Source organism: Phocoena sinus, chromosome 6 (assembly GCF_008692025.1).
Source record: "Phocoena sinus isolate mPhoSin1 chromosome 6, mPhoSin1.pri, whole genome shotgun sequence".
In the NCBI taxonomy this organism is placed as follows: domain Eukaryota; kingdom Metazoa; phylum Chordata; class Mammalia; order Artiodactyla; family Phocoenidae; genus Phocoena; species Phocoena sinus.
In genome coordinates this window covers 104527361-104548765 of record NC_045768.1, presented here as the reverse complement: position 1 = coordinate 104548765, position 21405 = coordinate 104527361, and the positions used below count along the sequence as shown (strand labels likewise).

General features: G+C 40.5%; 1 pseudogene; it reads left to right on the top strand.

Annotated features, from left to right (window-relative positions):
- The first annotated feature begins 6471 nt into the window (after nucleotides 1-6471).
- Nucleotides 6472-7473, top strand: LOC116756159 (annotated as a pseudogene).
- Nucleotides 7474-21405: the final 13932 nt, after the last annotated feature.

The window sequence follows — 21405 nt, the reverse complement described above, 5'->3', positions numbered from 1 at the left end:
CGTCCTTTAAAGCACAAATGTGTTTAATTTTGATGATGTGAAAGCTGTCTTTGCACGATAAATTATTCCACCAGCATGCCAATAACGTGAGCACTGCCAAAGGTCAGGCTAAAAGGCAGTTGGTTTATATTGGTCTCAAACCAAGAGTCTTGATGCTTACTAAAAATCTTTAAATCCACAAAAGCCTATTTTGTCCTTTCCTCTCCCCAAATCTCACTAATGTCCTATATAAGACTTTGCTTATATTCCTCAGCAGTGAATAGTTCAGATTTAAGTGAACTTCTTTTCCCTTCCTCATATTTCATTTCTTACTAAACCTCAGACTGGGGATTGATTGGATTGATGTTTAGCTGGTGAGCATCCCAGTGTGATCACATTTTAGCATTTTCAGAACATGTGGTGTGCTTGGCGACATCTGTGCAGGAGCCCATAGCCATGACAAGGCATGGTATTTTGTAGGAATAACAAGAAACGCAACCTCGTTCAGCATTGTCTATTTGAGTAGTGGGGGCAGGTAGTAAAACCGAGGTCTAATCAGGGGAGGAAAGGAAAGATGATAAGAAGAGACCAAAGAAAGTAAAAGAAGAGGTGGATGAAGATGGAGAAGAAAGGAAAAAAGAAGTGAGAGAAAGAAGGATGGTTGACTTGGGAGAAACAGAAAGAAAAAAGAGAGAAAATGCTCTCAGGCAAGGTTGGCTCTCCTTCAGTTCTCTGCTCACCCCTCCCTTCCCACCGCTGGGGAAGGATCCACAGCACACTGTGTACCTCTGTCTCTGCCCTTACCTCCAGCACAGCACAAAGAGGAGACCTCTGTCTTCTCCCCTTCAAGGGGTATCAGAAGGCACATCGTGTGGCTTTTATTTTTGTCTTCAATCCTAATCCAGCACACAGGGACAGTAGATCTGAGACATTCTATGTCTAACAGTTACTGCAGTGCGTGGTGCGTAGCATGACTTGTCATCATGCAGAGGTGGGGATCTAAATCCTGAGTGAGGTGGAGCTGGCCTGTGAGTGAGCCCAAACTGACCACACCCTAGTGTGAATTTTTTCTTCCCCAGTTATGTCTGCACTTCAAGTGGGAAGTGTTAGAGCGAACTTTTATAAATTGGAATTTAATTGAAGTAAAAAGTCTATTATATATGTTTAAAGGGAAGGTAGGAGCCCAAAAGATGGGTGTGGTAGAGTATCATTCACATTTTGTGTGTGTGGAATGCAATCATGGTATGATGGAGTGTAACCATGCCAACCTTTGGTCAACAGAATGAATAAATGAAAAATTAAAGAGGAAGTAATGAGAGGAGTGTGTTTCTCCTTAACGCCTTTACCTCTGTCATGTGCTTTAAGTTCGTTACTTTAATGATCATTCGACAATATTAAGTGCTACTAATACAGGCCACCTGACACTCCTGGTGGGTTTGTAGTGATCCTTCAGAGTCTTTCTTTAGACCTTTCTTATTGCGAAATGATGATGTGGAAATAGATTCAGCAACCCTGATCCCCCAGGCAAAGATTCCTGGGAAAGATGCTGTAGTCTCTGTTTAAAAGAAAGAATGTGGGAAGTTTATCCATGGAAATGTTCCTACAAGAGATTAGTCACTGGATATACATTTTTATATTTTATTTGTGCTAATATTTCCCGTCAATAACAAAATGTAGCTGCTTCTGTTTCTCGTTGCTGCTTTCAAATCTTGTTTCCTACAATGGAGTCTAATTTAGATGAAGCTAAGCAAGGCGTAAACACATCTGTCCAGGTGGGCCAGGGTGAAGGCTAGTGAAGTGACAGTCGATGCCTTGCAATGAAGTGTAATTACTTCCATTAAGCATTCACTGTGTAAACAGCACAGTCACCTTCAGATATGATCTTGTCAATAATTACGTGTCTAAATTCCCCTCCACTGATTCAGTGAGAAGCGGTTATCATCCCTCTCAGGATGGTCTCTTCCTGGTGGCTCATGTCCCTGCTTCATTGCTCTATTGATTGTATGACTGTTGATCAGTGTTCAGAATCACAGCTCCCTTTGACAGAGCTGCTTAGAAATCAATCAAGAGCATATTTCCAATTTAATTACACCTGCCCTTGCCTGAAGTGTAATAAAGGTGATGGGTTACTCTCTCATTTCCTTAAGTAAAGAACTTTTCACAAAAATGACGTCTGGATCATGGTTTTATGTATACATAAATCTTCACAGCCAGCAAGTAATGCTCCCATTATTATGCATATTTCATTAATTAATTTGTTCCTTTAAGCCCAAGTGGAGGGCAAAGCTCATGGAGAGCTTATAATAATCGGGATCCCTAAATTTAAGACATTTAACAGCTTTTCAGCATACGGAGATATGTGTGCTTTGTAGCTGGGTCGTCTTAGGTTAAGAGAATAGGTCCACATAGATGAGCGGGGTTCCCTCATAGATTCTCTATTTCCTTGTTAGTAAAAAACCTTTCATTGTTAAAAGAATGTAAGTGTGATTGCATGTTTAAGATATGTCATACTAACAGGTGCACAAACATGTTACTTCTTTTTCAACTCTTCATAGCCTTATTATGTGACTCTAAGGTTTCCCCCCATCTCTTGAGCAAATAGTGGTATAGCTAGTAACCTCTGTGCCCTGGCTAATTTAATTTGTGGACCATTATTTGTCCCTTAACTTAACCTCAAATATTTTCCTAACTTCTCCCATAATCTGTTATAATAAAATCACATAACATGAATGTTTAACTCATGGGAACGTAATTGTACACAGGTGGGGTGGGAGGGAGTGCTGTTGGTAATTGTCACAGTCATGCCTCCTTTATGACCTGATGCCCACTCGCCCCAAAAATATACACTGGAAGATGTGATCTACTCTTTCCTAGCAGATCTCAGTTCCCATTCGCTTCTTGCAGCGCCAATGTGATTTTAGTGTTTAATAAACATTTAAAAATATGATCTCTAAATAGAAACCAAATACTTTGTCAACTGAAGAAATACTTTTAGTGTTGAAGGGAAAACTGACTTTTTTTGGACCTATGGAAAGTTGGAATGTCAGTCCTCTGTGTGGCTCGAGATATGAATATATTTATTCTACTTTGTGGGCTACTTAAGAGTTTTTCAAGGATTTCTTTTCTTTTCTTCTTCTTCTTTTTTTTTTTTTTTTTTTTTACAACTTACCAACCTACAAGTCTTTTTTTTGCCTTAGACTTCAGAACCTAATCCTCTATAGCAGGTATGATTGGGTCAAGCTCCTCTCACTCTCTACTTTCAGTTGTGGCCCATAACTATCAGATAATAAACATTTATAGAATTTTTAAAAATCCTTTGAAAAACTATGAATCTGTTTGCTGATGCTAACCCTTTTATGCACTGTCCAATCTTAGTTATCACAACAAAACTGTCCTTTGGTGTGTACCATTAGGGTCAGGGAGCTATAAAATGCCTGAGCTAGAGGAAACCTAGCCCTTTTTTCAATCCCATAGTACAGTGATTTGCCCAGCATCCCACAGCAAAGTAGAGGCAGAAGATAGGTCTTTTTTGGTTAGAAGTTCAAAGTTTCTCTCGTAAAATATAGATATTTTAAAAATAAACTACATTCAGCCACTGAAATATTCATTTTTCAAAGTAAACTAACTTAACTACCCAAGAGAGAGCTTCTCATGAAGGATGGGCTGAAACAAATAGTTCTGACAAGGGCATTGAAGTCCAGGAAACAAAATGGTCAGAGAGGACAGGCCCAGGTGAAGGCCACACCCTGAAGGGTCTGGGCATCTATGGGAGAGTGGCATGGAGCCAGGGGTCTCCTCCCAAAAGGACAAGGACACTGAACATTCAGGACATGCCTAGGATGGGTTATGCCCCGGAAGTAGGGGCAAAGTGGAAAACAGATCAGCCTCACCAAAACTGAAAGCAGTCTTGAATCCTCTCAGTCCCTGACTGGATTAAGATGACACCTCCACCCCCTTACCCTACCTGCCCACCAGAAGAAAAGTAAATCTTCACTGAAGTAAGATAATATCATTCACAGTCTCTACGGTTTTTCACACACAATGCCCAGCATGCAGTAAAAAATTACTAGGCAGGCAAAGACACAGGACACAGGACAATGTATTGGAACTAGGAGAACAAAGACAGTAGATGCAAGCCCACCGATAACCCAAATATTGGAAAGATCATATATTGATCATTATAATGATCATGATTAATATATTCAAAAAAATAACAAGATCAAAAATTTCACCAGAGAACTGGAACTTATAAAAGAACCTAGAATTTAAAAATACTATAACCAGTAGAAAGTCATCAGTGAGTTTAAAAGCAGATTAGATATATCTAAAAAGAGATCTACAGAAATGGAAGGTAAATCAATAGAAAATATACAGACCAAAACCTTGACAGAAGCAAAAGGATAGAAAATAGGAAAAAGAGGTGTAAGGAACATATGGAACATGGAGAAGAGGTTAACATGTCATTTGATAACCAGATGGAGAGGAGAGAGAGAATATGGCAGAAGCAGTATTTGAAGATATGTTAGCAGAGATGTTCCCAAAATTGATTAAAGACTCAAATCACAGATTTGATGAGTGCAACAAATTCAAAGAGTTGTGAATAAAAGAAATCCACACCTGGGTCTCAAACAGTGAAACTGTTGAAGTCCAAAGATAGATGAAATCTTAAAAGAGACAGAGAAAAATGATACGTATACTTCAAAGGAGCAGGTGATTTTTCAATCCAAACAATTCAAGTCAAAAGACAATGAAATAACATGTTAAAGTGCTGAAAGAAATCAGTGACCTACGTGGAATTACGTATGCAGGAAAAATACCCTTCAAAAATGAAGGAAAAATAGACATTTCAAATGAGCAAAGACTAGAAGAATTTGTCACTAGCAGGATTGCATTGAAAGAAAAGCTAAAAGTTGTCTTAATGCTTTCCAGGAAGTGTGGAAATTAAGGAAGAAATAAATAAAATATGTGAGTATACATGTAAGTATATATAAATGAATATTTGCTTATAAGACAATGAAAATAATTCCTTGTGGGACTGAAATATATGTAAGATAAAAACATGACATCGAGAGCACAAAAAGTTGAGATGGTAGTAAATAGAGTATATTAGCCAGACTTATCCAGAGAAGCAGAACCAATACCAGTAAGATGTGTGTCTGTGTGTGTGTATATATATATATATATATATGACATTATATATGTGCATGTATATACACACATTATAAGACATCTATTTTAAGGAATTGGCTTATGTGATTATGGAGGCTGAGAAGTCCCACGATCTGCCATCTGCAAGCTGAAGACCCAGGAAAGTTGTTTGCAAACTTAGCTACATGTTAAAATCACCTGGGGGGAGGTTTTTTTAAATTAAACGTTGTATTTTGAGATAATTGTAGATTCACATACAATTGTTTGGAATAATACAGACAGATCCTGTGTACCCTTCACCCAGTTCCCCCCAGTGGTAACATCTTGCAAAACTGTAGTACAATATCACAACTAGGTTAACACCACTGATGCAGTTAAAATACAGGGCACTTTTATCACCTCAGAAGCCCCTCAAGTTGCCCTTTTATAGTCACACTCATGTCCTTGCTGCCTCCACCCCCTCCTTAACCCCTGGAAATCATTAATTTCCATTTCTATAATTCTGTCATTTCAATAATGCTCTATAAATAGACTAGTACAGCTTTGTGATTGGCTTTTTCACTCAGCATAATTCCCTGGAGAATCATCTGATTTGTCACATATATCAATAGTTTGTCCCCTTTTATCGCTAAGTAGTAGTCGTTATGGAGGTACCACAGTTTATTGACCCACTGAAGAACTTATGGGTTGTTTCCAGTTTGGGGCTATTTACAAATAAAACTGCTATAAACGTTCATGTACAGGTTTTTATGTGAACATAAGTTTTCATTTCTCTGAGAAAATGTCCAAGAGTGCAATTTCTGAGTCCATGGTCATGGCATGTTCAGTGTTTAAAGAAACTGTCAAAACTGTACAAAGTTGCTGCACAATTTTATGTTCCCATGAGTAATATTTCTTAAAGGTGCTCCACATTCTAGGAAGTAATTATTATGCTCAAGTGGATGGTGCTTTAATTGGTCAGTCCTGCTGCTGGAAGAGGCAAGTTCAGTTCCATCCCAGACACAGAGCCTAAGAGTAGCTCCCTAAAGAGTCTTAGGAAGCCATTAGAAAAAGCCAATATTTGGAGGTGGCGATCTGTCTGCAAGGGGTGCAAGGTTCATCCAGAAACTTGAATGGGATGTTGATACCACTGCATGAGAGAAGCACAGTCAAATCTCCCTGAGCCGAGCTGTTGGCATCTGCGAAAAGGTGGGGAGAGAAGGGAGTGGACTCCCTCCTGGAGTGACTCAAGGATTCAAACACCACGAGCTTCATTCGGGAAGGCTTCAGGAGGGGTTGCTTTCCCGTTGCATCTTTGACGTAGTTTCCTAGACTCTGCTCCATGATTTAACTTGAAAGTCTGACATGAAGATGGAGGAAGCAGTGGGAAAAGTTGAAGAACTCATTGTGTCTGAAGTCCCACCAAAAACATCTGAACAAGAGTCAGCTAAGGAGGAAGAGGGATCTGTGGAACTGGAATCTCAGTTTCTGAAAGATGGTGTGGTGGATTCTACAGTTCTTTCTTCAATGCCCTGCTTGTTGATGGAACTGAGAAGGGACTCTTTGGAGTCTCAGCATCCACGGAGGGTGACAAACCGACAACTGGCCGAGTCTATGAGGGAGACTCCTCTAACCACTGCATGCTTTCCACTTCCTCTACTGGTCACCTGGCCGATTCAGATACACTGTCTTCTGCAGAGGAGAATGAACCAGAAACAGCGGTAGAAGGAGATCCTTCCGGAGTGTCTGGTGCCACAGTTGGGCGCAAGTCTCACCGGTCCTGATCTGAAAGTGAAACATCCACCATGGCTGCCAAGAAAACCGGACAATCCAGTGATAAACAGAATGGCCCAGTTGCCAAGGTTAAAGGTCATCGGACCCAAAAGCACAAGGAGAGAATCAGGCTACTGAGGCAGAAACGGGAGGCTGCTGCACGAAAGAAATATAACCTGTTGCAGGACAGTAGTACCAGTGATAGTGACCTGACTTGTGACTCAAGCACGAGCTCATCGGACGATGCTGAAGAGGTTTCAGGGATCGCTGCAGAGATACCAGGTCATTTGGAGCCAAGATTCCTAGCAAGTGACAGAACATCTGCTGGCAATGCACCACTCAATGAAGAAATTAATATCGCCTCTTCACATAGTGAAGTGGAGATCGTGAGAGTCCAGCAACATGCAAGGTGGGTTCATCCTCAAGGAGGTGTGACTCAGAGTGTTTCTTCATGGAAGCACGGCTCTGGCATGCAGTATGTTAGCACCCGGCAAACACAGTCATGCATGGACTCCCCAGCAGACTTGGGCGTCACCTGCAGAAGTTGTTGACCTTACACTGGATGAGGATAGCAGATGTAAATGCCTACTGTAATGCAGTGTCACTGTGTTTCCTCTGCACTGTTCTCTTCCACTTACTTCTCTTCCTCTTTGTGACATGGAAGCTCATTGTCATAGCTTCAGCCTCAGAAGCTGTTTGTGGCATTTGTATAATCAAAACTCATGGAAAATTGCTCCCTTCCCCCCCTCTTTTTTTTAAGTTAGAAGAAGTCACTTAGGAAAGTAACATCACAGAGAAAAGAATTTCTTCTTTCCCTCAGTAGGAATCTGAGAATGATGAATTTTATTAGACGACTTCATTTTACTTGGTGACTTTCAATCTTAGGAAACTGCCTTCCTTCTAGAATGATATTTTAATTACCAGGTGAAATGGATTTCAGTTTTTGAATCTTGTATTTATTTTTCTGTGTAATAAAATTAATATGTAGACTTGAAAAAAAAAAGCCAATATTTGATTACCTACCATTACACTACCAGGCAGCGTTCTAAGCATTTACAGTATTAGCTCATAAATCCTTTCAACCCACAGGTACTTCATCTGTAAAATGTACTCCATTTTACAGATGAAGCACCTGAGGCCCCAAGATTTAATAACTTGCCTAAAGTCACACAGCTAGTAAGTAGGGAGCCCAAATCCCACCTCAGCCTGCCTGGCTCCAGAGCCTGTGCTCTTCTCCATTCTGCCATGCTTCCCCCAAAAGAGGGGAGAGGTGTCCGGGCAGGCAAATTGAATAGATCATATAGGAAGGCTCTTCCCTGTCTGGGACTTGTCCTCTTCCCTCAGGGTCAGCTATTTCCACTCTTCCTTCCAATCATTTCTCCTACCCCCGCCCCCCAAGATTTCACAGAATCTCCCTCTGTGTGGTGTCCTCACACTCCTCTTACTAACTCACTGTTATAGATTAAAAGAAGAAAATCAGCAACAACAATGCCAACAGAAACACAAACAACCCAAGCAGAAGGCCAGCTCTCCAGTGTCTCTGGATTAATGCAGCTTCTCAGGTTTCAGCGGGGACAAATATCTGATGGGCAAACACCTGTCTGGCAGGTGACGACATCTCTCTCCCAGGGTGTGCTGGCTCCGGCTGGGATGGAATGCTGCTATTTTCTTCTTGACCTTGAGGTAACCCATGCAAAGCACAGTCAGCACCTCATGAAAGGCTGGTGAAATCTCTCTGTCTCTCCCCACTGACTTTGCTTAGCTTGGGTGCCAGCACAGTGCAGTTTCAAAATCAGCATTAAGCATTTGCCAAGCATTGCCTGGGGTCAACTGTTTGTTGAAAGCAGTGAAGGTATTCACCTTCACGTAAGAGTCACAAAATTTTCTTCCAGGAGCCCTATAGGTAGAGGAAGGAGGGAGAAGGAAGGAGTCCAGAATGACCTTTAGCCTTCTCAGAGCTCCCTTGCCGGAGGATTGGAGCTGGGAGGAGGCTGTAAGAGGGGGAAGAGGATGGACAGCCAAGGAGGAAGGAAAGAACGGTATAGGGGAGCATTCAGTCAGGGCAGGACTGGCTGAAGATACCATCAAAGCCCTACTAATTCTGATTTTTCTATTCTCCCCTTTCTCTGCCATAGGCTCTTCATTGCCATGTTTCCTCAGCTGACAATTTGGCCACAAAGTCAAATCCATAGTCTGACAGTGGAAGAGAATAGAATACTTTTGTTTGGGCATCTTTTGGAAATAGGGGGTATATTCTTGCCATGCTTCTGACTCTCCTGTTCATGCTTCCTCTACTCTCTTCACACGCGGGATGAGGTGTGTGTAGATTATTTATGGTTTTCACTATAGATGTGGACTTGGCATCAGCTAAAATGTGCCCACTGAAGAGGTCCTTATAGAAAGAGGTTTCTCATACCTCAAAATATAGGCTGAAATAAGCATCACATTGTTGCATCACAGACCCATCTAGTTGCTCGATATTATAACTGAAGCATTATTTCCCTGACAAGAATGCATGCTGTTAGACTCTAAATCCCATCTTAAATGATTTTAGCCAACATTTAGCCAATAATCCCTTTTTATTATATTGGCAGTATTTCCTTTTTAAGGAAAGAATAAAAAGTCCTCAAGAATCATTTGACTATGCGAAAGGCAATGTGAGGGCACATTGATTTTTATTCCCTGCCATCAAGGTAAATTTATCTCTGTCCTGATTATAAGCCATTTAAAAAGTGTGGTACAGCCAGGCTGAAGGTTAGAAATGCCTGATGTAAGCAGATTTTTTAAAATATATATATTCATGTTTATCAAAGTGATATATGTACATACTTTCAGTCAAATGTGGTATAATATTTATAATGACAAATAGCTACCCTTTTCCATCCCAGATTTTTACTTCCTAGAGGTAACCACTGTACATTCTTTTCTCTTGCTATTTACTTTGATTATTCTACATAGGTACTTAAATTACTGTTTCTTGACTTTTTGGTTTTGTATCTTATCAGTATTACCTGGTGGCTTCTCACTATGGAAGCCAAGAATTTAGCATTCTTACTTTGTTTCACATATGTATCATCACAGAATTCTCTTTTCTTGGTTATATTCCTACCAAGTGTGTGCAGCATTGGCTGTATGCAAATAAATATTGTTCCCTGATGAGCCAAGTAGTTTATTATGTTTGCATTTCTGTTTCAACCTCTAATTTCCCAAAGTACATTTCCTCAGATGTTTCTTTTCTGGGGCTTCCTTAGAATTTCTTGTTGTTTGCACATCAAAATACCCACCAATCAATTTTCCACATAATCAAACTAATCCCCCACCATCCCTCCTGGATCCCTCTGTGCCTGTTTCTAATCTCGACCAGGTTTGCACTCTCAGCCACTGACCAGCTGTAATTCTGGGAACACTCTTTGCAATTCCCCTGGACATTCCCATTGCCCCGTCCCCTGCGTTGGATCCCTTACTGTCTCTATTCCTTGTTTTATCATTTAAGATGATGCTTGCTGCTCTAATAAACATACCTCAAAAGTTGTTGGCTTAAAGTAATAGAAGTTTATTTTGAGGACTTCGCTGGTGGTCCAGTGGTTAAGACTCTGTGCTTCCAATGCGGGGGGCATGGGTTTGATCCCTGGTTGGGGAACTAAGATCCCACATGCTGTGTGGTGTGGCCAGAATAAATAAATGAAGTCTTTCATGTAAAATAATAATTTAAAAAAAGATGGTAAATTAAAAAAAAAAAGAGTACACAGACTCTCTTTGTCTTGTGATTTTGCTGTCCTTTAGGGTCTTTACGTATTTTGCTTCCAGCCTGTAGGCAGAGGAGAGAGGATTGCCTGTAGGAGATTTTGTTCCTTTGGCCAGAGCCCAGTCATATACCAGCACCTAATGGCAAGCAAGGCTTAGAGATGTAGTCTGTGTGTCCAGGAGAAAGAAGTGGTGGTGAAGAAGCGATATTTGAAGAGATATTAGCTGAGAATTTTCCACAATTAATGAAAGACGTGAATCTTCAAATTGAAAATGTTTGGAATTCTGAATCCTACACAAAACAAATAAAAATAAATCCACACTTAGACTCATTATAGTGAAAATGAAGGTCGTTTTTATTAGTTTTATGACTCACAGCCTCCCTTTTCTTTTTTCTATGCTTGATATTCAATTTTGGTTCATGACTCAGTTGCCTGTAATATATCCTTAAGTCATTTTCTTTTTCTTTCAAGAGTGGTATCCTTTATATGACTTGGAGTCTGAAAATGGCAGTTGCCTTCACATATTAAGTGGCAACTTGGTTGATGGTATCATTTTTGTTCTCAAATCTATAGACCAGTGGTTCCCTACAGGGGACGAGTACCCTTCCCCTACTCCTGGGGACACTTGACAATGTTTGGAGACAGTTTTGGTTGTTATAATTGGGAGGCAATGTTCCTGATATCTAGAGGGTAGAGACCAGGTGCGCTGCTAAACATCCCAGGATGTACAGGACACCCCCTCCCCATTGGCCCCAAATGCCCATAGTGCTGAAGTCGAGAAACACTGCTCTAGACATTGCCTCATTGCTGTCACTGTCTTAATGACAGTTAACAATGTGGAGATGTCTGAGGTCAATCTGGCTTTTAAAAAACAATTATAGCGGTGTTGATAGAATTTGTGAGATTTTAGAAAGTTTACACTCGAAATGTAACAATTTCATAAGGTTAAGTCTAAATGTAGTTTTTTTTGTTTTTTTTTTTTTTCGGTACGCGGGCCTCTCACTGCTGTGGCCTCTCCCGTTGCGGAGCACAGGCACCGGACACGCAGGCTCAGCGGCCATGGCTCACGGGCCCAGCCGCTCCACGGCATGTGGGATCTTCCCGGACCGGGGCACGAACCCGCGTCCCTTGCACCGGCAGGCAGACTCTCAACCACTGCGCCACCAGGGAAGCCCTAAATGTAGTCTTTTAACCTGGCAGATTCAAGGTTTTCCTTGGCACAGGAGAGATTCAGTGGTTGATTCCCACCACTGATGAAGAAGATCCCTGATGAAAACCTGCAAATTGGTCTGATGCTTAATCATCGGCCTACAGCACTCTTTCATCAGTGTTGTTCTCACACATCTCATTGGACACCCCAGTCTTGTTTGCTTCCAGAATTAGAACTTTAATTCATGTAACAAACATTAACAAATGACTACTGTGTGTCAGGAACAGTTCTAGACTTTGAGGATGCAGCAGTGAAGGAAAGAGGAGAAAAAAAGCCCTGCTATCACAGCGTTTATATCCTTTGGTTTTGGGAAAATGTGCCTGGACTAAGTGACTTTTCCGAGCCAACCTCGAAGCTAGACCATTTTCCACCACTATTGCTCCATTTGGTTCAGATTTTTTCATCTCTCTGTTAGTCCAGAGTTGCTGAGATCTCAGCCTGCCTTGCCAAAGTAAATAAGTAAAACGCAACACACATATAAAGAGAGGCATTATTGGAAATTATTTGTCTAAAGCTGGGCTGGGGCTGCGTGGATTAGGACCGCGGTTAGAACTCTAGTGCAGACATGTCTACCTCGTGTCCTCAAATAGGGATGTCGGGGTCTTGATCAATGGGTTGCAAGATGATGATAAGCCCCCAGGAGGGTTGCAGTTTCACAGTTTAGGACACAGTTCGTGGTTTCTGGTTTTAGTCTACTTAGTTCAGAAAACATAGTGAGGCAGCATGGAGGTTTTAGCAAAGTTCTTCATTCTCTCTTGGTTCTTCAGGGCCAGAAAATCCCCTTCCAGGTACTCTGTCCTCTTATTTCCAGGTATCCTTAGCCACCCAAAAATTCGACCTTCTAGCCAACAGCAGTCCTAATAAGCCTAAAAGGACATAGGTAAACACGTTTATCAGACTAGAATACATATATAGCATATTCAACAAATTTATATTTGGGTGGCTGACTTTCAGAGTCTCAAGCTGTGAGCTTATCTTCTAGGTGAGTTTCTGCACATACACAAACTTTATAAAGTTACCGGTGAATACGTCACCCAGCTCAGCCGGGTTTCCCTTCCCTACACTTCTCAGCTGCCCTTCTATGGGAGGGAATTATCTTCGTAAAATAAATACTATCTCTCGAGGACACATGGCAAAGCAATACATTTTAAATGGTGCTTGACCAAGTCCCTAAAACCTACCTTTATAGGTTTATAGACCACATACCGTCTCTTTATGAAGTACAAGGCCAATACTTTGAATTCGGCATGATGAACTGAAATCCCCTGCTTTCAGAGGAAAAATTCATAGAGAAAGCAAAAGTACACACTGGTGATGTCATCTGTCTGTATGGCTCAGAAAGGTTCATTTAATGTTAATACGGGGGTCTCTTGCTATAAGAACAGGTCCAGGAAGAAGGTGAATGAGTTATTAGCACAACAGGGAAATTTAGGAACAAACTAAAGATCAAAGATCTTCTCGTGCTTTTCTTATTCCCAGCACCCGACCTTGGGACCAGATGTTACCAATCCCGCCACCCAGCTAGTAGGAGCCTTTCTAGGGAAGACTCTTGGGGTGATAAGGTAAGGTACAGGAAGGGATAAAAAGGTAAATATCTTATTTAAGATTTTGCATCTATGAATATAACTGAGATTTCTGTAAAATTTACTTTTCTATAATCATGCCTTTTGGGCATAGAACTACCTTATCAATTAGCGCTTAAAATTAATTGGGTAGATGTTTTTTTCTTGTGTCTGAAGCAGTTTAATAAGAGATGGATTATTTATCTGTTCCTTGAAGGGTTTGGATAAAATAATTTATAAGCCCATCTGGGCCTGATGTCTGGTGGGTGGATGAGTGTGGGGCAGACTTCAGCAATGATTGAATTTTTTAAAAGGTTGTTGATTTACTCATGTTTCCTATCCATCACTGAGTCAATTTAAATTTTTTTATATTTCAGAAAAAATCCATTCCATCTAACTTTAAAATTTCGTGGTATAAATTTATTGTTAATATCTCAAACTATGATCTCATTTTCATTCTTGATATATTTTTGTGTCTTTTCTCTGCTTTTCTTGACTAGTCTTATCTATTTTATTAGTTTGTTCTCTATGTACTGACTTTTGGTCTTGGTGACTGCCCTGCAAGGTGAATCCCCTGTAGATTCCATACTGTCAGACCAGGTGGGTCCCTATCTGGGTTTCCACCTGTCATCACCAGGGTGTGGGATGAATCCACAGCACCGCTAGAAGACACGGATTCAGGAATAGGCTTCACTGAGAAAACTTACAGAGGTCAAGGTGCATCAACAGGAGAAAAGGCAAGGGTTCCCCTCCATGAACCAGAGAGAGAGGCCTGTGGGTGAGCTGCTCCTGGCCTGCAGCGAGTGTCTTCCTCTCCAGTGGACGGACCTCCTCCAGCCATGGCCTCCCCAGTTATCAGGCGAAGGAGGGAAAGCAGCTTTTTGGTGGGGAAACAAACAGGTAGCTGGATGCCAGGCTGTCTGGATTTGGGGCAGTGCCGTCAGCAGTGTTAGCGGCCAGGCACCTGGAGAGCTTGTCACTGACCCCCGCTCATGGCAGGCCATGAGAAAGCCATTAGTTCCCAAGGAAATTGAGTTCAGGTGCAGACCCCATCTGGCTTCAGCTAGCTCATTTCCAGAGAGTTCGGCACGAGCATTCAGGTCACTCCATCTGCCCACTGTCTCTGTTTCTGCTTGAGATGCAGTGTAATCACCCACTTGCGTTTGGATCGTGTCAATATTTCCTTGCAGCTGGGTGGGATTTTGCTATGTGTGTTTCAGAGTTATGTACATGATCACAAAACTTCATGTTTATCTTTCTGACGGCGTGTTCTCTTATTATGATGTAGTGTCCCTCTTATCATTTTAATATTTTTCTGGGAAGTTTTTAAAAATAAACGTTTTGTTTTTCAACAGTCTCAGATTTATGAAAAAATGGGGAAGACAGTACAGAATTCTCATACATATCCCCTACACCTAGCAGATGTCTCTACTAATAACATCTTACATTTTTACGGTACATTTGTTATGACTAGTGAACTGATAGTAATAAATTACTTTTAACTAAAGTTCCACACTTAATTCAGACTTCCCTAATTTTTACTTAATGTCCTTTTTCTGGTCCAGGATCCCCTTCAGGACACCACATCACATTTAGTCACCATATCTCCCGAGGCTCCTCTTGGCTGTGGCAGTTTCTCAGATGTTCCTTGTTTTGATGACCTTGACAGTTTTTTAAAAAAATTTATTTATTTGGCTGCATCGGGTCTTAGTTGCAGCACGCGGGATTTTTCATAGTGGCACGCAGGCTCTTCCTTGCGGTGCGCGGGCTTCTCTCTAGTTGTGGCACATGGGCTCCAGAGCATGCGGCCTTAGTTGCCCTGTGGCATGTGGGATGTTAGTTCCCAGACCAGGGACTGAACCCGTGTCCCCTGCATTGGAAGGTGGATTCTTAACTACTGGAGTCCCAATGACCTTGACAATTTTGAGGAGCATTGGTCAGGTGTTTTATAGAAGATCCCTCAACTGGAATGTGTCTGATGTTTTTCTCATGATTAGACTGGGGCTGTGGGTTTTGGGGAGGAAAATCACAGAGGTAAAATGCCATTCTCATCATATCACGGCTTCATACTATGAGTGTGACTTAACCACATTGATGTGAAGTTTGATCACCTGGCTGAGGTAGTGTTGTCGGTTTTCTTTTTAAAGTTACTCTTTTTCTCCTCTTTTGATACTGGACTCTCTGAGAGGAAGTCATTATGTGCAGCTCACACTTAAGGAGAGTTATGCTGCATCCCCTTGAGGGCAAAGTATCTACATAAATTATTTGAAATTCTTCTACACGGGAAGGTTGTCTATTCATCCCCATTTATTTATTTATTCAATTATTTGTATTTATATCTGTATGGACTCATTATTTTATACATTGGATTAAAGTGTAACTCTAGGGACTTCCCTGCCTGTCTAGTGGTTAAGACTCCGTGCTTCCAATGCAGGGGGTGTGGGTTTGATCCCTGGTCAGGGAACTAAGAACCCACGTGCCAGGTGACGTGACCAAAAGAAAAAAGAAATAACTCTATGTTACTCAAAATGTCCCACCTCTGGTGCTTGGGAGCCCTTTGACGTACCCCCTTCAGTGTAGGCTTTTGTTTGTTTGTTTATTTTAGCACTTCCTCACTTTCCTCCATTACAAGACGCTCCAGGCTTATCATGGATATCTTCTGCTACAGCCATAGGATTAATCATTTCATGGAATCCTGGTTCCTTTTATTGGAGGATATTAGAAACCAAAATCTGGACACTATACCGAGCGTCATTCCTTCTAGTTGCTCTCAGCTGATAGAGCAAGAAAATATATGTGTGTACACTAGCCATATACATGCACATATCTATGAGTATTTCTACGTGCAACCGTCTGTAATTACATTAAGCTAAACATGAATTCCTACTGATGTCACCAGCTTTAATCCATTATCACGTAGATCATTCTAGCCTTTTATCCTAGCTTACCTGTAACCTTCCATTCCAACAGTGAGAAAGCCAGCTCCAACCGTCATTCATTTATTTAAATGTTCATTTCTGGTATACATGTATAGCAGTAGTAGAAATATTAACCCATACCCTTGTGAGAAATAACTTTACCGACTAGACTGCAGTGCTAGTTGGTATGTCAGTTTCTTTTACCTTTAGTCTTATTAAGTACACTCATTTTCAAAGTTACTTAAATCAGCACTTTTCCCCCCATCCCTTTCAGTGAGGTTGTTTCATACATTTGTAATGTAGTTAGATTGTTTTGTCACATTCTGCATTCCTTCCCTCCTACGAATATTTCAGAAATCAACTTTATTGAGCTATGATTTACGTACAATAAACTTTATCGATTTAAAATGTAATTCAGTGAGCTCTGACAGATGAACGCACTCGGAAAACCACTGCCACGATCAAGACAGAATATACCTGTTACCCTCAAAAGCCCCCCTAGGTCTCTCTGCCATATGTTATTTCTCCACACCTGGCCCCAGGCATCTACTGATATGCTTTTTGGTCACTATATGTCAGATTACATTTTTAAAAAATGATTTTGAGATTCATTCATGGTTTTGTATATATCAATAGTTTTTTATCCTTTTGCCTATTGAGGAATATTTGGTTAGACTCAAGTTTTTAGCTATTGTGAATGAATACATCTGCTATGTACATTTTTAAATAAACATTTTTATGAAAATAATAGTTATTTTCTCTTGGGTGAGTAACATGAAGTGGAATGTCTGGGTCATATGGTAGGTGTGGATCTAACTTTAAGAAAGGTCCAAACACTTTTCCAAATTGGCTGGACCATTTTCATTCCCACTGGAGGTGTATGAGGGTTGTCACATTTTCTTCTCTCACTCTGACTTGCATCCCTCTTATAAGGACCCCTGTGATTACATTGGACCCACTGGGGTAATCCTGAATATTCTCTCCATCTCAAGATCGTAATTACATCTGGAAAATCCCTTTTGCCGTGGAGGATAATATTCATTCGTAGACTAGGATGTGGAAATCTTTCAGGGGCCATTTCAGAACAGTCTGAAAGAATTTGTGGCCATATTTTATCACCCACATCAGCATTTCTAAGAGCAATTTCTAAGTACACGGGGACTGGTACTGCCGGAGCCCAGCGTGCATGTGTGAAGCATAGTCGGAGATGAGATCTGGAAGGTTAATTGGGTGACTCAATCATGTAGAGAATTTGCTGCCAATGTGACACCCTAGGCTTTTACTTAATGTAAGACAGGAAGAAATTGGAGCATTTTTGAGCAAGCTAAAAAAAAAAAAAAGGTCTCACAGAGTTTAACAAACTCACTCTGGCTATTGTGTCAAGAGCAGACTATAGGAGGACAAGGTTGGACGTGGGAAATGAGTTAGGAAGTTTTTACAGCAATCCAGGCAAGGACGAAGGTGGCTTAGATCAAGGTGGAAGCTGTGGTGGTGATAAGAGGAGGCCAGCTTTTGCATATAATTTGAAGGTAAGCCCAAAGATTTGCTGGAGGGCTGAATGTGGGATGTGAGCAAAAGAGAGGAAGGAAGGATAACTCCAAGTTCTTTTTGGCCAGAGCCATTAGAAGGTTGCAGTTATAATTTATGAGATGGGGAAAGCTGCTGGTAGTTTAGAGAAGAAAGATTAGACTTCAATTTTGTACGTGTTGAGATGCCTATTCGATAATTTTATAGTAAGTTTGAGGAAGCAGTGGCATATACAAAAGAGTTTTGGGAAGAGGTCTAAGCTGAGGATACAAATTTTGGAGCTGTCAGCATATAGTTCATGAGAGTAGATGCAAACATCGAAATAGGGAGTATACAGAGATGATGACCAAGAACTGGTTCCTAGAATTCTCCAACATTGAAAGGTCAGGGAGATGAAAAGGAGCCAAAAAAAAAGCTAAGTATTCATGACTATTGAAGTAGAAAGAAACCAGGAGTGTGTATTGTCTTGGAAGCCAAGTGAAGAAAGTGTTTCAAAGGGTTGGAAGTGATGAATTCTGTCAAATAAGGTGCAGATTGAGAATTGATTACTGAATGCAGCAGCATGAAGTTCATCCATGAACTTGATAACAGCAATTTTGATAGAGTTGAGTGGAGTGCAAAAATCTGATGAGAATAGTTTCAAGAGAGAATGGAAAGAGAAAAATTGGAGATAGCAGTCACTTTCAAGGTGTTAAGCGCTAAGAGAAGGTGATAAATAGAGTGGTACCCAAAGGGTGAAGGGAAGTGAAAGTTAGGATGGTTTTTAAGATAGAACAAATAGAAGTTTAGAGAAGATTCAGAGGATTCCACATAGAGGGGAATATGATGGCAAAGAAAGAAGGAATAACTGCTGGAAAGATCCTTGAGAAGCCTAAAGTGATGGTCCTAGATTGGTCTTAGCTAGGAACGAGGTCCTAATTCCACAGGGTTGGTTCCAGCGAGGAGCAGGTAGAACATTCACATTTTGATCCCGTCTGCCCAGAAAAGCCAGTTATAGATTAAGAAAAGCCATAACATTTAGGCAGCAATCCTTTGCTCATAGGAAATCCAGCCCCTTATTTTAGAAAACTAGAGCAGTCTCTCTAGAACCTAAAGAAATAAAGTGACTTGCTTATATTTAACCCATGATTTTTATGGCTTCATCTTTTCCATTTTATCTTTTAATTTTTAAATGACTTCTATAAAAGAGTTTATCGAAGAACTGATTTGAGAAACAATAATTAAGCATAACTAGAAGACAAGTTTCTTAAGTAAGAACTTTATAGGGAAATAAAGAAAGCTCCATTTTGTCCACAATCTGTCACTGAGAGAATGAAATTTCCCCCCCAAACCTGTGAACAGCATTTCACAGAGAACATTCAAAAAAGCTCTTTTTAGTAGCGCTCTCTAGAAAAATATCAAATAAATACTAGAAAGCTATGAAGCTGGTTTTGCTATAAAAGCCCAAGTACTTCCAAATTTCCATAAATAACTAAACATTCTCAGAGGCTGCTTGGGTTCAACTAGGAACAACATACAGTTTCATCGCTTTTTATCCCCCGTGAGATAATCTCTTATTGGAATTAAACACAGTGGCAGGACAGACATTTCCTGGAGTTAGTTAAGCAGGAACTTTGAGGGATGGCTATTCCCTACATAGACATGAGGGTTCATAGCAGCACTATGCACAATAACCAGTAGGTGGAAACAACCCAGATGTCATCAATGGATGAATGGATAAACCATATACATTATGTCCTCACAATGGAATATTATTCAGCCTTAAAAAGGAATGAAGTACTGATACGTACTATAACCTCGATGAACTTTGAAAGATTTATGCTCACATCTTACTGGGCATCTCTCCTTCAAGCTTCAGTCTACATGGGACCCCCAAAAAGACACCTTCCTCTAAAACTGAATCACTTTCTGTACACCTGAAACATTTTAAATCAACTATACTTCAACAAAAAAATTTTAATTAAAATAAAAAATAAGAGAGACACCTTCCCTGACCTAGCTGTAATAGGCACCGTTCACTCAGTTTCTCTCTGTCATCTGATTCTACTTATTTCTTTCATGACAATTACCATACCCTATAATTATCTGTTTTCTTATTTAAAATTCGTTTCCTCTTCTAGAGTGTATGATTTTTTTCCTCTTTAACAATTATTTTTTAATTGAAGCATAGTTGATTTATAATGTGTTAATATCTGCTGTACAGCAAAGTGACTCCGGTATATCTATTTAAATATTCTTTTCCATTAAGGTTTATCATAGGATACTGAATATAGTTCTTTGTGCTATACAGGAGGACCTTGTTGTTTATCCATTCTATATATAATAGCTTACATCTGCTCACCCCAACCTCTCACTCCATCCCTCCCCCAAGCCCCTCCCCCTTGGCAACTGCCAGTCTGTTCTCTATGTCCGTGAGTTTGTTCCTATTTTGTAGATAGGTTCATTCGTGTCATCTTTCAGATTCCACATATAAGTGATATCATATGATATTTGTCTCTCTTTCTGACTTACTTCATTTAGTATGATAATCTCTAGTTGCATCCATGCTACTGCAAGTGGCGTTGTTTCTTTTTTTTTTTATAGCTGAGTAATATTCCGTTGTATATAGGTACTACATCTTCTTTATCCATTCATCTGTCGATGGACATTTAGGTTGTTTCCGTGCTGGGCTATTGTGAATAGTACTGCTAGGAACATAGGGGTGCGTGTATCTTTTTGGATTAGAGTTATGTCTGGATATATGCCCAGGAGTGAGATTGCTGAATCATATAGTAATTCTTTTTTTGTTGTTATCATTGGTTTATGTAATAATTATTTATTTTTTATTTTTATTGGAGTATAGTTGCTTTACAATGTTGTGTTAGTTTCTACTGTACATCAAAGTGAATCAGCTATACATGTACATCTATCCCCTCTTTTTTGGATTTCCTTCCCATTAAGGTTACCACAGAGCCCTGAGTAGAGTTCCCTGTGCTATACAGTAGGTTCTCATTAGTTGCCTATTTTATACAGAGTATCAATAGGGTATATATGTCAATCCCAATCTCCCAATTCATCCCACCCCCTCTTTCCCCCTTGGTATCCATACGTTTGTTCCCCACATTTGTGTCTCTATTTCTGCTTTGTGAGTAGTGGTGGGAATATAACGGTTTACTATGGAAAACAGTATGGAGGTTCCTCATACAGTAATTCTATTTTTAGTTTTCTGAGGAACCTCCATACGGTTTTCCGTAGTAGCTGCATCAACTTATATTCCCACCAATAGTGTATGAGGGTTTAGGGTGTATGATCTTGAAGGCAGATCCTTTTCTACCTTGTTCAGTGAATCTTCTATTCCTGATGCATAGTGCTTGACAAAATAGGTTTTCAGCGTGGTCTGCTAAATAAATGAAGGACAGTGGTACCGTGGCACTGTGAGCTGTGAGAAAGTGTTGAAACCCGTGCTGGGCAAAGCAGAGACAAGAGGCAGAATGTGAGGACTCCAGTTCCCACTGAAGATGAGGTCTTACACCCTCATCCTTCCTGGGGTAGGGCTAGTAGCACCCTCTTTGGATTCTGTGATC